A 12226-nucleotide genomic window follows, 5' to 3' on the forward strand; every position below is an offset into this window, starting at 1 on the left:
GGGATGGGGGTATTATTCCAAAGTGTTAGACACCTTACACGGCATGTTTTGATAAAGCCAAACAATAGTTACCATAACCGTTTAAGATTATAAGGCACTTTAAGAGTATATGATAGGCTATATCATGGAACAGCTATAAGGACATGGTTCCGAAAGCTGCAGACAGGCTCAGTTCATGCTAGAGCACCATCTCACATGTTACCAAGCACTCTGCCTCTAGGATTGTTAAGGCCTGCCATAGGAGTGGCTGATAGGTACACATGTGTCTATATACAAGATGGGTATAGGAATACTACACCTAAGCAAGAGGTGATTACACGACCTTGCCCCAGCTGAGTGATCAGGCAGTTGTGTCATAATGGAAGGCCAGGCCAGGGGTGGCATAATACATGCTGCAGCCCCTGGTAGGCCTAGGGTACACCTATGCCCTGGGTACCTAAGGTACACTGTACAGGGGCCAATAAGGTGATCCTATCCAATGAGGTTATGCACCTAAAGTACATAGTATTAATTTAGAGAGAGAACAGCAGGGCTGTGGGTCTGATTAGCAGGCCCACAGCCACATCCAAGTCGAAAACCAGTAAAGCAAAAGCAAAAAGTGGGGGTGAACATAGAAAGCAGACCCTACTCTCCTACACAACCCCCCCCCCCCCCAAACTTAGGGACATTAAACTAACCTTGACCAGTTGAGTCTTCATGTTCTAAGTGGAAATATCTGGAGAGTACATCTGCATTGGCATGGTCAGTCCCAGGTCTATGTTCCACTGTGAAGTCCATCCCCTGTAGGGAAATGGACCACCTAAGAAGTTTGGGATTTTCACCCTACATCTGATTTAGCCACAAGAGGGGCTTATGGTCTGTCTGAATCTTGAAATGAGTGCCAAACAAGTATGGCCTCAGCTTCTTCAGGGCCCAAACCACAGCAAAGGCCTCCCTCTCAATAGCTGACCAACGTTTCTCTCTAGGGGTCAGCCTTCTACTTATAAAAGCAATGGGCTGGTCTTGACCATCTATATTAAGTTGTGAAAGAACAGCTCCCACACCCAACTCAGAAGCATCTGTCTGGACAATAAACTCTTTGGAGTAGTCTGGACTTTTCAGAATAGGTGCACTGCACATGGCCTGCTTCAGGTCATCAAATGCTTTTTGACAGCTTACTGTCCACTGAACTTTCTTTTGCATTTTCTTGGAGGTCAAGTCATTAAGTGGTGTCACAATGGACCCATAGTTCTTAACAAACTTTCTGTAGTACCCAGTCAGGCCCAAGAAAGCTCCGACCGGAGTCTGGGTAGTTGGAGGAGTCCAGTCCTTTATGGTCTGGATCTTGCTCTCCAGTGGTTGAACCTGACCCCCCACCAACTAGGTGGCCCAGGTATACAAGCTTGCTCTGCCCTATCTGGCACTTAGTGGCCTTGATAGTGAGGCCTGCCTTTTGCAGGGCTTCTAAAAAATTCCTCAGGTGGACCAGGTGATCCTCCCAGGTGGAGCTAAAGACAGCAATATCATCAAGATAAGCTGCACAGTAATCATCCAACCCAGTAAGGACTTGATTCACCAACCTTTGGAAAGTGGCAGGTGCATTCTTCAAACCAAAGGGCATTACCACAAATTGATAATGTCCTCCTGGGGTCGAGAAAGCAGTTTTGGCCTTTGCATTCTCAGCTAGTCTGATTTGCCAGTAGCCTGCTGTCAGGTCAAATGTGCTCAAAAACGTAGCAGCTGCCAGTCTGTCAATGAGCTCATCTGCCCTAGGTATTGGGTGGGCATCTGTCCTAGTGACAGCATTGAGACCTCTGTAATCCACGCAAAACCTCATCTCTCTCTTACCATCTTGGGTGTGTGGTTTTGGCACAAGAACTACAGGACTAGCCCAAGGGCTCTCTGAAGGTTCAATGACTCCCAGCTCCAACATCTTTTGTACATCAACTTTTATGCAGTCCCTGACATGGTCAGGTTGCCTGTAGATTTTACTCTTCACAGGCAGACTGTCACCAGTGTCCACATCATGGGTGCACCAGTTTGTCTGACTTGGGGTCAGAGAGAACATATGTCTGCAGTCCTGTTGCTGATGGACAGTGAGGCTGTCAGTAAAGACCACACCATCAACTGAGCCATCATCAGGGTTCTGAGTCAACAGGTCTGGGAGAGTGTCACTCTCTTCCTCCTGCCCCTCATCTGTAGCCATGAGTAAGCCCATGTCTGCCCTGTCAACATATGCCTGCAATTTGTTGACATGAAGCACCCTGTGGGGGCTTCTGGGAGTCCCAAGGTCCACCAAGTAGGTGACTTCTCCCTTTTTCTCAACAATAGTGTGGGGTCCAGACCATTTGTCTTGGAGTGCTGCTGGGGCCACTGGCTCCAACACCCATACTTTCTGCCCTGGCTGGTAAACAGTCAGCACAGCCTTTTGGTCATGCCAAGCTTTTTGGAGTTCTTGGCTTGCCTCGAGGTTTTTAGAAGCCTTCTTCATATACTCTGCCATCCTGGAGCGGAGACCAAGTACAGACAGACTCCTTTTATCAACCAAAGAATGGCTCAGGCCTACAGGGACACTGGGGCTAGGATGTATAAGATGATATGATCATGTTATTATGTGCATGTATTTTCTAAAGCTTTTTTTTAAAAAAAAAAAATGAAGTAAATTATGTATTGATGAATATACAAGAGATTTTGTGCATGATTTTCCTTGCATATGTTAAGAAATGTCTGCATGCCCAACCTCAGGTTAAGTGGGTATTGAAATAACCCCAGTTCATATTTAGAACAGATACGAGGTTAAAGAGCGTAGACCTTAGTAACCAAAAGCATAAGCGATCTATGGTCCAAGAGGCATTCTCTCTTTTATAATAGGGGGGGGGGGGGGAGGGGGCGGGGGAGGGTGGCACCGCTAACTCCAGCCGGAGTGGTGCCAACAACTCTCCGGGATCGTTCTCTCTCTGGTGCACACTAGGACGAATCCCGGAGTTCAGAGCCTTGGAATGGGCTGGGAGATCACCAAGATGGAGCTGCCATCTTGGGATTGCCGCGAGGCCAGAGATTCAGCAAGGGCCGCCCGACCTACGCCGCTACCATAGAAGGCTCGGGGTCGAGAAGAGGCAGGCGGGGTGCAAGGTAGTAACTCCTCGATGGCGACGGATGCAGGAGCGGATGACGGAGGGGTCCGTCGCACTTCTAAAGTGCGACCTTCATCTTGACGCTCTTGGCCACGCCAAAATCATGTTCTATGACAGAGAACTCTTTCACCCTACCGGGCCCCAAGAACTATAACATGTTAGGCTAAATTGTATTTTCCTAAAGATTTTAATCAAGTGGTTTGGGCATATTTGTGGTTTAAGCTGCCAAACTTATATAAAAAGTCATCTTCTTATTTTGTTAATGGAGTGCCACAAGGAGCTCACTTGTTCTTCCATCACTTGGAATACCTTTCCTTTGTGGACCTGTTGACAATTATGGAAAACGTTTATATGATTAAGATTAGACATGCTCATTAAGGGATCACATCTAGAGCTTGTTTAGTCTAGCTTTCTGTTAAAAGGTTATGGTCCAGCCAGCAATGTATCTTATGTATGCGTTGTATGTTTTCTTCCTACTTAATATATTGGTATACAAAAAGAAATCTCACATGCACAGATATATCCTCTGAGTTATGCTGTGTATGCAGAGTTGGCACGTGATGGTAACTGGAATATCAAGGGTTTTGATATTGACCATTTGAGTGATATTTTGACATTTTATCAGTATAAAAGATTGTATCAGTATGTATACCAGGATGATTTGGGTCCATACAGTTCTATATCGGGGCATTTGTAGAATGAAAGTACCACATTTGTATGTAAATGTTCAATCTGGTGCGTCTCCCCAATGCCTTGAATAGAGAGAGATGATTGGAGTTCGGGAAGGCTTCGTAATATGTGACTTATTTCAGAGCTAAGAAACAAAATATAGCGTTGTCTGTGCTGCTTAGATAGCGCAGATAGATATTGCAAACCACTGTATTGAATGTATATATTTCAACTGTAGGTAGGGGATGCAGGGGTGTGGAATTTAATAAATTATATACTTGTCGATGGGACAGGTTGCTTTATAAATATACTTGTCCTGTGAAAAACTCTACTTGTCCCTTTGGTACCATGTAGCGCTGCCACAAATTATGGCAGTAATCGCATTATATAAGAGCTCTGATAATAACCTCTCTGATTATGCCAGTGGTAATACTATAGAAGGAATTGAGTACTAGCACTTTCCTTATTTTGTTACCTTTCTGCAAATGTACATACTGGGGCTAGAGGTTTTGGTAAGCAATAGTATCTGAAAGAAACACATTAGTTAGATTCCTTACCTTAGAATATCCCCAGGCGTCAGGCTGGATCCGGAAAGATTTTTCGTCAGTGCCCTTGTGCGTCGATAGGCGTCGTCTGCGACTCCGCCTTCGGCGGCGTGATCGCTGGGATGACGTTGTCGGAGTACTTAGACGCCGCCCTCGCGAGCCGACGTCAGTTCTTTTTTCTTTTTTTTCACGCCAGTAAGCGCAGATCCGGGAAGAGCGTACCCTTAGTCATTTTTTGACTAACTTTTTGGACATTTTTGTCTCTTGGTGTTGACTGCGACTCCTCGTGCCGTTAGGGATGCCCGGGTTCAAGCCGTGTGACGTCTGTCACCGGCTGATGTCGGTTACCGACCCCCACCATCGGTGTCTCTACTGACTTGGGGCTGACCATGATGACACGTCGTGCCCCGACTGCCGGGCCTTGACCTCGAAGGCTATGCGGGAGTGGTCCCGCAAGCTCCTCAAGATCCGGCAGTCTGCTCCGCTCGAGGTCCCGGTCGAGGAGGAGTTCGAGGGACCGGTCGCGGAACCGGTCACGGAGCCGAAGTCCTCACCGCTCGTCGGGATCGAAGTCCTCGCATTCAGGTAAGTCTAGGCACAGTAAAAAGAGGTCGAAGAAGCGACATCATTCTTCGAACTCCCCTCGCTGGTCTAGTGACTCGGTCGAAGGTTCGGGTGGCACCACCCGCGCGGCTCCACCGGAGCCGCAGGAGTCTCATCCGGCCCCATACCCTCCGGCCCCTGGGCCTCATGTGACTCCGGGCGAGATTTGGGACATCCTCATGGCCATGAGGAGTCTCGCTCCGCTGTCGACACCTGCCGGCTTGCCTCCGGGCCCTGCAGGTCCGACTGGGGGGCCTAGCGAGCCGGTGGCTTTGGTTCCGGCACCGTCGTCGACTTCGGCCCCAACGCCGCAGGTCCTCGTGGGATCCAGGCCTGGATCCCGGTCGACGCCGGTTGACCTTACGACCCCTCCGCCGGCGCCAACCCCCATGGTGCTGCTCCCGTCGCCGTCCTCGGACGACCCCGTCCCTAGTTTCAGCCCCGGTCCGGGTCAGGTATCGGAGCCGCGCTGCTCGGTGCCCTCTCCGGCATCGATGGGTGAACATTTCATCTATGATCCGGCTCCGTCCTTTTTGTTAAGTCAGGACTGGGCAGACGAGCTGGGGGATGCCAGTGGTCTCGACACTTCACCTGACACTGGTTTCATCTCTCCTCCTTCCGTGGCTACGGAGGAGGGTGCGACTTATTCTGTGGTGTTGCGCAGGACGGCCCAGGCCCTACACCTGGAGATCCCTGCAGCGGCCGTGAGGACTAACCTCCTCACCGAGGTGCTTCAACCGCCGGTAAGCTCTTCGGAGCCTCTACTGCAGTTCAATGAGGCCATCACCGACGTTCTGATTAGCACTTGGTCCAAGCCCTCCACAGTCTCTCCTGTGGATCGGAACGTGGCCTGGCGCCACCGCCCTGCTCCGGGCGACCCCAGCTTTCTGTCAGTACACCCCACCCCTGAAAGTCTGGTTATCCAGGGCTCTACGTCCCAAACCGCCTTCCCGTCCGCACCTCCGGATCGGGAATCCAAAAGGTTGGAGCAGTTTGGAAAGAAACTGTTTTCCTCCCTCAGTCTGAGGTTGCGGTCCATTAATACTGCGTGCCTTTTGGACCGTTACATCCACTCTTTGTGGGATACTGTGGCGGACGTGCTGCCCCAGTGTCCGGAGGAGGCCGGGACACGGCTCGCCCAGGCTGTTGCTGAGGGGCGGGACGCAGCGCGGTACACCATTCGATGTGGACTTGACACCACGGACTCGCTGGGTAGAGCGATTGTGGCGATTCGTCGCCACGCCTGGCTGAGGTCCACAAACTTTTCAGGGTATGTCCAGAGCACCCTCATGGAAATGCCCTTTGATGGCCGTCGCCTTTTTGGCGACAAAGCGGATAGTGCGCTGGAGCGCTTTAAGGACTCCAAGGCTACGGCCAAGTCCTTGGGCCTCTCGGCCCAGCGCCAGCAAATTTCCGCTTTTCGTCCCTTTCGTTGCCAAGGAAGGGGCGCACCCGCATGTTCGTCCAGCCACAGGCCGCAGACCCAGCCTCAACGCGGTCGCGGATTCTGCTGTGACGGAGCAGGGGGACAGAGAGCCGGTCAGTCCACAACTGCTCCCACAACATCTGCCTCAAAGCCTTCCTAGTCTGAGCTTTCAGGCCCATTCCACGCCAGTGGGAGGCAGAGTTCGCCCTCACCTGCTCCACTGGCATACCATCACTTAGGACAGGTGGGTGCTGCAAATCGTCCAAAGGGGCTACTCCCTCCCCTTCGAGGCGACTTCTCCAGCCATGCCACCGCAGTACCACCGCATGTTGGGGGATCACTTGCGACTTCTGCAGGAGGAAGTTATGGCCCTCTTGGCCAAGGGGGCCATCGAGCGCGTTCCTGGCCCAGAAGTAGGACGGGGTTGTTACTCCCACTACTTTCTGGTTCCCAAGAAGGGCAAAGGGGGCCTATGCCCTGTCTTGGACCTCAGGAGCGTCAACGCCTTCCTCCGGAAGGAGAAGTTTACTTGAGCCCAGGTTCTGGCTGCCCTAGACCCTGGAGACTGGATGGTAGTGTTGGACTTGCAGGACGCTTATTTCCACATCCCCGTCTTGCCGGCCCACCGGCGTTACCTGCGGTTCACGGTAGGCCACGAGCACTTTCAGTTTACTGTGCTCCCCTTCGGCCTCACCAGTGCCCCTCGAGTGTTCACGAAAGTGATGGCGGTGGTCGCAGCTCATCTGCGCAGATTAGGGGTTCCAGTCTTCCCCTATCTCGAAGACTGGTTGTTGAAAGCGGGCTCACCCCGGGCAGTCTTCTCCCACCTCCAGACTACGGCCGACCTCCTGCATGCGCTGGGGTTCTCCATCAACGTGCCGAAGTCACATCTGATTCCCTCCCAGAATCTCCTTTTCATTGGAGCGGTTCTGGACTCTGCGCAGTTTCGGGTCTCTCCTCTCGAACAGCGGGCTCGGGATATTCAGGCTCTGATTCCGATCTTTCAGCCTTTATCCCGAGTTTCGGTCAGGATGGTCCTGCGGCTGCTGGGTCTGATGGCCTCCTGCATCCTGCTGGTACATCACGTCAGGTGGCGGATGTGGGCTCTGCAGTGGGACCTGAAGTTCCAGTGGGCTCAACATCGGGGCAACCTGTCCAACCACGTCCTAAACTCAGAGGGCACTGCAAGACAGTTGCAGTGGTGGCTCACGGACCGCGATTGGGTCTGCGGCAGATACCTCTCCCAACCGGAGCACGTAGTGGTGACGGATGCATCCCTCCAGGGATGGGGGAGCCACATGGGAGAGGCGGAGAGCAGAGGCCTCTGGTCTCCGGCGTAATCCTGGCTCCATATCAACCTATTGGAGCTGCGGGCGATCCGGCTTGCACTGAAGGCATTCCTTCCCTCTGTCCGGGGAAGTGTAGTGCAGGCGTTCACGGACACTCTTAACGGTAAGCCTACACGGACGATTCTGGTTGGGTGTACCGCGAGAAGAGGCAGATGCAGACACCGGACGTGCGAGAATCACAATGAATTCTCGGCCTGCCTCCGGGCATCCGCGTAGGAATATTATTAACCTTGTCTGAGGTACAGATACTATTGATCTGACCCCTCTACTCAAAACAAGTGACAAGTTTTCTCACTTTAGGAGCGACAGAGCACCTTCCTACAAATAACGGTCCTGATGAAAGCCTTTAGACCCTTGCAGAAGGCTGAAACATGTTGACCCCTATATCATGAAAAGTACGGCAGACCAGTAACTCCGTCTCACCCCGCACTTCTTCCTTTTAATTCTCTGATCAAGCTTTCAAGAATAAAGTCACTATGGAAACAATGACCAAGAGATTTTAACTCACTAAATACGAACCCTCTCACATTTTTTGTTTTTCATGTCTGGACACTACTGTTGAACCAGAAGGTCTTCCTCCGGGTGGAGGGCAGCGTACATTCGAAAAAGACCCTATGATGATGCTGCACTTTTACACTTAAGCGGTAACCCAGTTCATGCCGCCTCCAGTACCTGTGTATAGTTATGAGGGTTCTTTTACGAAGGAAATAACAGTGATAAGACCCTGGCTACACAGGACAAGTGGTCCACTCCCTTTTTGATTTTTTGCATTAAACATAGGAAGCCGAATGGACCACAGCTTCTTTTTCCCTCCCCTTTGATAACGTGTTCACGGACAACACCACCGCCATGTGGTATTGCAACAAACAGGGCGGGGTGGGGTCGTGGACGCTCTGTCAAGAGGCTCTGCGCCTCTGGACATGGCTGACACCCCATGGCATCACCCTGGTGGTTCAACACCTGGCGGGCTCTCTGAACGCCAGGGTGGACAAACTCAGCCACTGCTGCATGATGGATCACGAATGGCGTCTGAACTCGGACGTGGTGCAAGGCCTCTCTCGGCAATGGGGAGAGCCTTGGTTAGATGTATTCGCCACCGGAGAGAACGCCCAATGTCATCAGTTCTGCGCGTTGGAATTTCCAAGGCGGCACTCGCTTGGAGACGCTTTTTGTCGCGAGTGGAGTTGCGGTCTGTTATACGCCTTTCCGCCTATACCACTTCTGCCCAGAGTGCTGAAGAAGATCAGGCGCGACCGGGCCCAAGTCATCCTTGTGGCTCCGGATTGGGCACGAAGATACTGGTATCCCGAGCTACTCAGTCTGTCAATCGATCCCCCGATTCGACTGCCTCTTCAGGAGGACCTTCTGTCGCAGCAGCAGGGGACGGTCCTCCACCCGAACCTGTCCAGCCTCCACCTCCATGCATTGAGATTGAGCGGCGGCAGTTGATGGCATTTGACTAGCCTCCTGAAGTCTGTGATGTCATTCTGGCAGCCAGGCGTCCCTCCACTAAAACGGTATACGCCTGCAGGTGGAACAAATTTGTGGCATGGTGCACAGCAAAGGCTGTGCATCCCCTTTCCCCCCCCCTCTTTCTGAGGTTCTCCTCTTTCTTCTTTCCCTGGCCCAGCAGGGCTCTGCTCTGGGCACCATCAGGGGATATCTTTCAGCTGTTTCTGCCTTCTTACGGCTTCCTGATCAGCCTTCTCTTTTCAAGTCCCCTGTTGTAAATAGATTCTTAAAAGACATTACTCACATGTTTCCTCCTGTTCCCTTTGTAATGCCTCAGTGGGACTTGAATCTGGTGTTAACCTATCTCATGTGCGCTCCTTTTGAGCCACTTCATAACTGGCCTCTTCGTCTTCCGACTCTCAAAACTGCTTTCCTGGTTGCCATCACCTCTGCCAGAAGAGTGAGTGAGTACCAGGCTCTTTCTTCTAAGCCTCCTTTCCTCTCTGTCTTTCCGGACAAGGTTGTTCTGAGGACTCGCCCTTCTTTTCTTCCTAAGTGGTTACTGCCTTTCACATCGGGCAGTCTGTTACCTTGCCCACCTTCTTTCCGCCTCCGCATCCCTCGAAAGAGGAAGAGAGGCTCCACCGACTGGGCCCAAATCGTGCGCTCTCCTTCTATCTGGACCGCATCAAACAGTTCCGGGTGGACGACCAACTCTTCGTTGGCTACGTGGGCACTAAGAAGGGGCGGGCAGTGCACAAGCGGACCATCTCTCTCTGTGGTTTGTTTTGTGCATTAAGGCCTGTTATTCCTTGGCTAAGAAGGATCCTCCTGTGGGGCTGAGGTCCCATTGCACTCGGGCCAAAGCGGCTACTACTGCCTTGGGATGGGGAGTCCCTCTGCAGGACATTTGTCAGGCAGCAACGTGGGCCTCGCTGCACACGTTTGCCAGACGTTACTGCCTGGACAGCCAAGTCCGGAGAGATGGCTTCTTTGGCTGTTCCGTTCTCCAGGACTTCCTGGTGTGATCTTGTTTGCAGACCCACCACCGGGGTTGGTATTGCTGGGGTATCTATTCTAAGTTAAGGAATCTAACTAACGTGTTTCTTTCGGATGAACAAGTTACTTAGCCTCGGTAACGATATATCTGTAAGAAACATTAGTTAGTTAGATGCCTTACCGCCCCACCCAGCCTCGCTGTTCTGCAAACTGATATCTAGGGTTAAGGTCATCCCTTTCAGGGCCCTAGTTGCATGGCACCAGTGTCGGTTTCTTGTATGGCTCTGCGTTTCTGGCGCGGAAAGCTATGTACAGAACGGATGTCAGCGCGCGAGGGCGGCGTCTAAGTACTCCGTCACCCCGGCGATCAAGACGCCGACGACGGATGCGGAGTCGCAGACGACGCCTACCGACGGTCAAGGGTACTGCTGACGAAAAATCTTTCCGGATCCAGCCTGATGCCTGGGGATATTCTAAGGTAAGGAATCTAACTAATGTTTCTTACAGATATATCGTTACCGAAGTTAAGTAACTTGTTCTTCAGGGTTAGAATGCCCTCTTGAGTCTGTGAAAACCTATTAACTTGCATGTTTTAAGGGTTTTCACCAGCTCTTCTCTAATCCTTTCCCTTACTGAGAGAGATTGGAAATCTACTCCTGACAAGGGTCAGAAGTAAAACTTCTTCCAGGGGTAGGGAATAATGTGGTTGGAGGGAAAGTGAACTTTTAAACGCTCAACACATTTTCCCATGAGCATAACTCCACATGCATATTTGCTCGTGCTAAAAAACAGTTCACAAACGTTTTCTGGGAGTTTGATTTCCTGGTCTACTTCTTTAAATTCTTGTGAATTTATGAAATAAGTAAATCTGCACTAATGCAAAGACATACCATGAGTGCACTATTGTAACTTTCCTTAAGAATTGGGTCCCTAATTAGGTCTGGCGTTAACCCAAACCTTTTGTTATTATTATTAAAATTCTCTCTCGCTCTCTCTCTCTCTCGCTCTCTCTCTCTCTCTCTCTCTCTCTCTCTCTCTCTCTCTCTCTCTCTCCCGGTCAGTCCGTCTGCTGGCTTCACTGAGCATGATCTCAATCTGCTCTTTCACAAGGAGCATATCAGCACACAAAGTAGTTTTGTTCAGTGCGAGGAAATACTATGGTAGTGTGCTTTTTGAGACCCAAAAATATTTTTGCTTTTTGCCAAAGTTTGTCACAATAGTGACGGCCCAGCAGCTCCCACAACAATAAAGTTTTACAAAACAATACTTACATTGACAAAACCAAAAGACTGACCACCAGTGTCGATTTATTGGCTTTGCCAATGCTGGTTTATTTACATGTTTCTCATACTCTTATTGAAACTGGGTATACTGACTTTCCATTGTGAATATTTTTTGGAAATACTACCATACATCTACACATTTTACTAAATGATGCTAAAAAAATGTACATAGTAGTTTATCAAAAGTTTTTTCCTATTTGCTTTGTTTTTGTGAACGTTTTACTTTGAAAGCAAAGAATCATTAATCTTGCTTTCAAGCTTGTGCAAATATTTGCTTCTAACCAGAGAGCATCCTGGAAGCATTATACGTTGCCTCATAATGTTACACTTTGCAAATGTGTGTACACGTTTTTAATCGAACCACTGTCAGTAGTGCTGCCCTAAATAACATTTAGAACGCTTACCCTAATAATAAAGGCTTTGCCTTAATGAAGTATAAATACAAGTTGGAACAACATTTATTTAGAACGCTCACTCTAATAATGAAGGCTTTGCATTAATGAACCGTTAATACAAGTTCAAACAACGTTTACATATGGATACAAATATTACCTCAACTGCAAATAATTCCTATCCCTGCTCCCTAAGTACTGTAAATTGGCAGCCATAGGGTTTGTGCTGCAACGGGTTGGGCCTACTTGTCCCAAGGACAAAAGAAACTTGAAAACTTGTTGTCCTTGATCGCAAACAATACGTCCTTATGGAATGCTAATACTGTTAATGCATATCACAGGCTTTATAATGTAAAACAGCAGTATTGTGGCATTTACAAATTTGAACATGTCCT

The 12226-nt window shown here is 50.0% G+C and overlaps 1 protein-coding gene across 7 annotated transcripts in view; it reads left to right on the forward strand.

The window, feature by feature from the left end:
• Window positions 1–12226, forward strand: part of TBC1D14 (TBC1 domain family member 14) — a 767086-nt gene that overhangs the window by 528841 nt on the left and 226019 nt on the right. The gene's annotated exons all lie outside the window — the stretch shown is intronic.

Source organism: Triturus cristatus, chromosome 2_2 (genome assembly GCF_964204655.1).
Source record: "Triturus cristatus chromosome 2_2, aTriCri1.1, whole genome shotgun sequence".
NCBI lineage: Eukaryota > Metazoa > Chordata > Amphibia > Caudata > Salamandridae > Triturus > Triturus cristatus.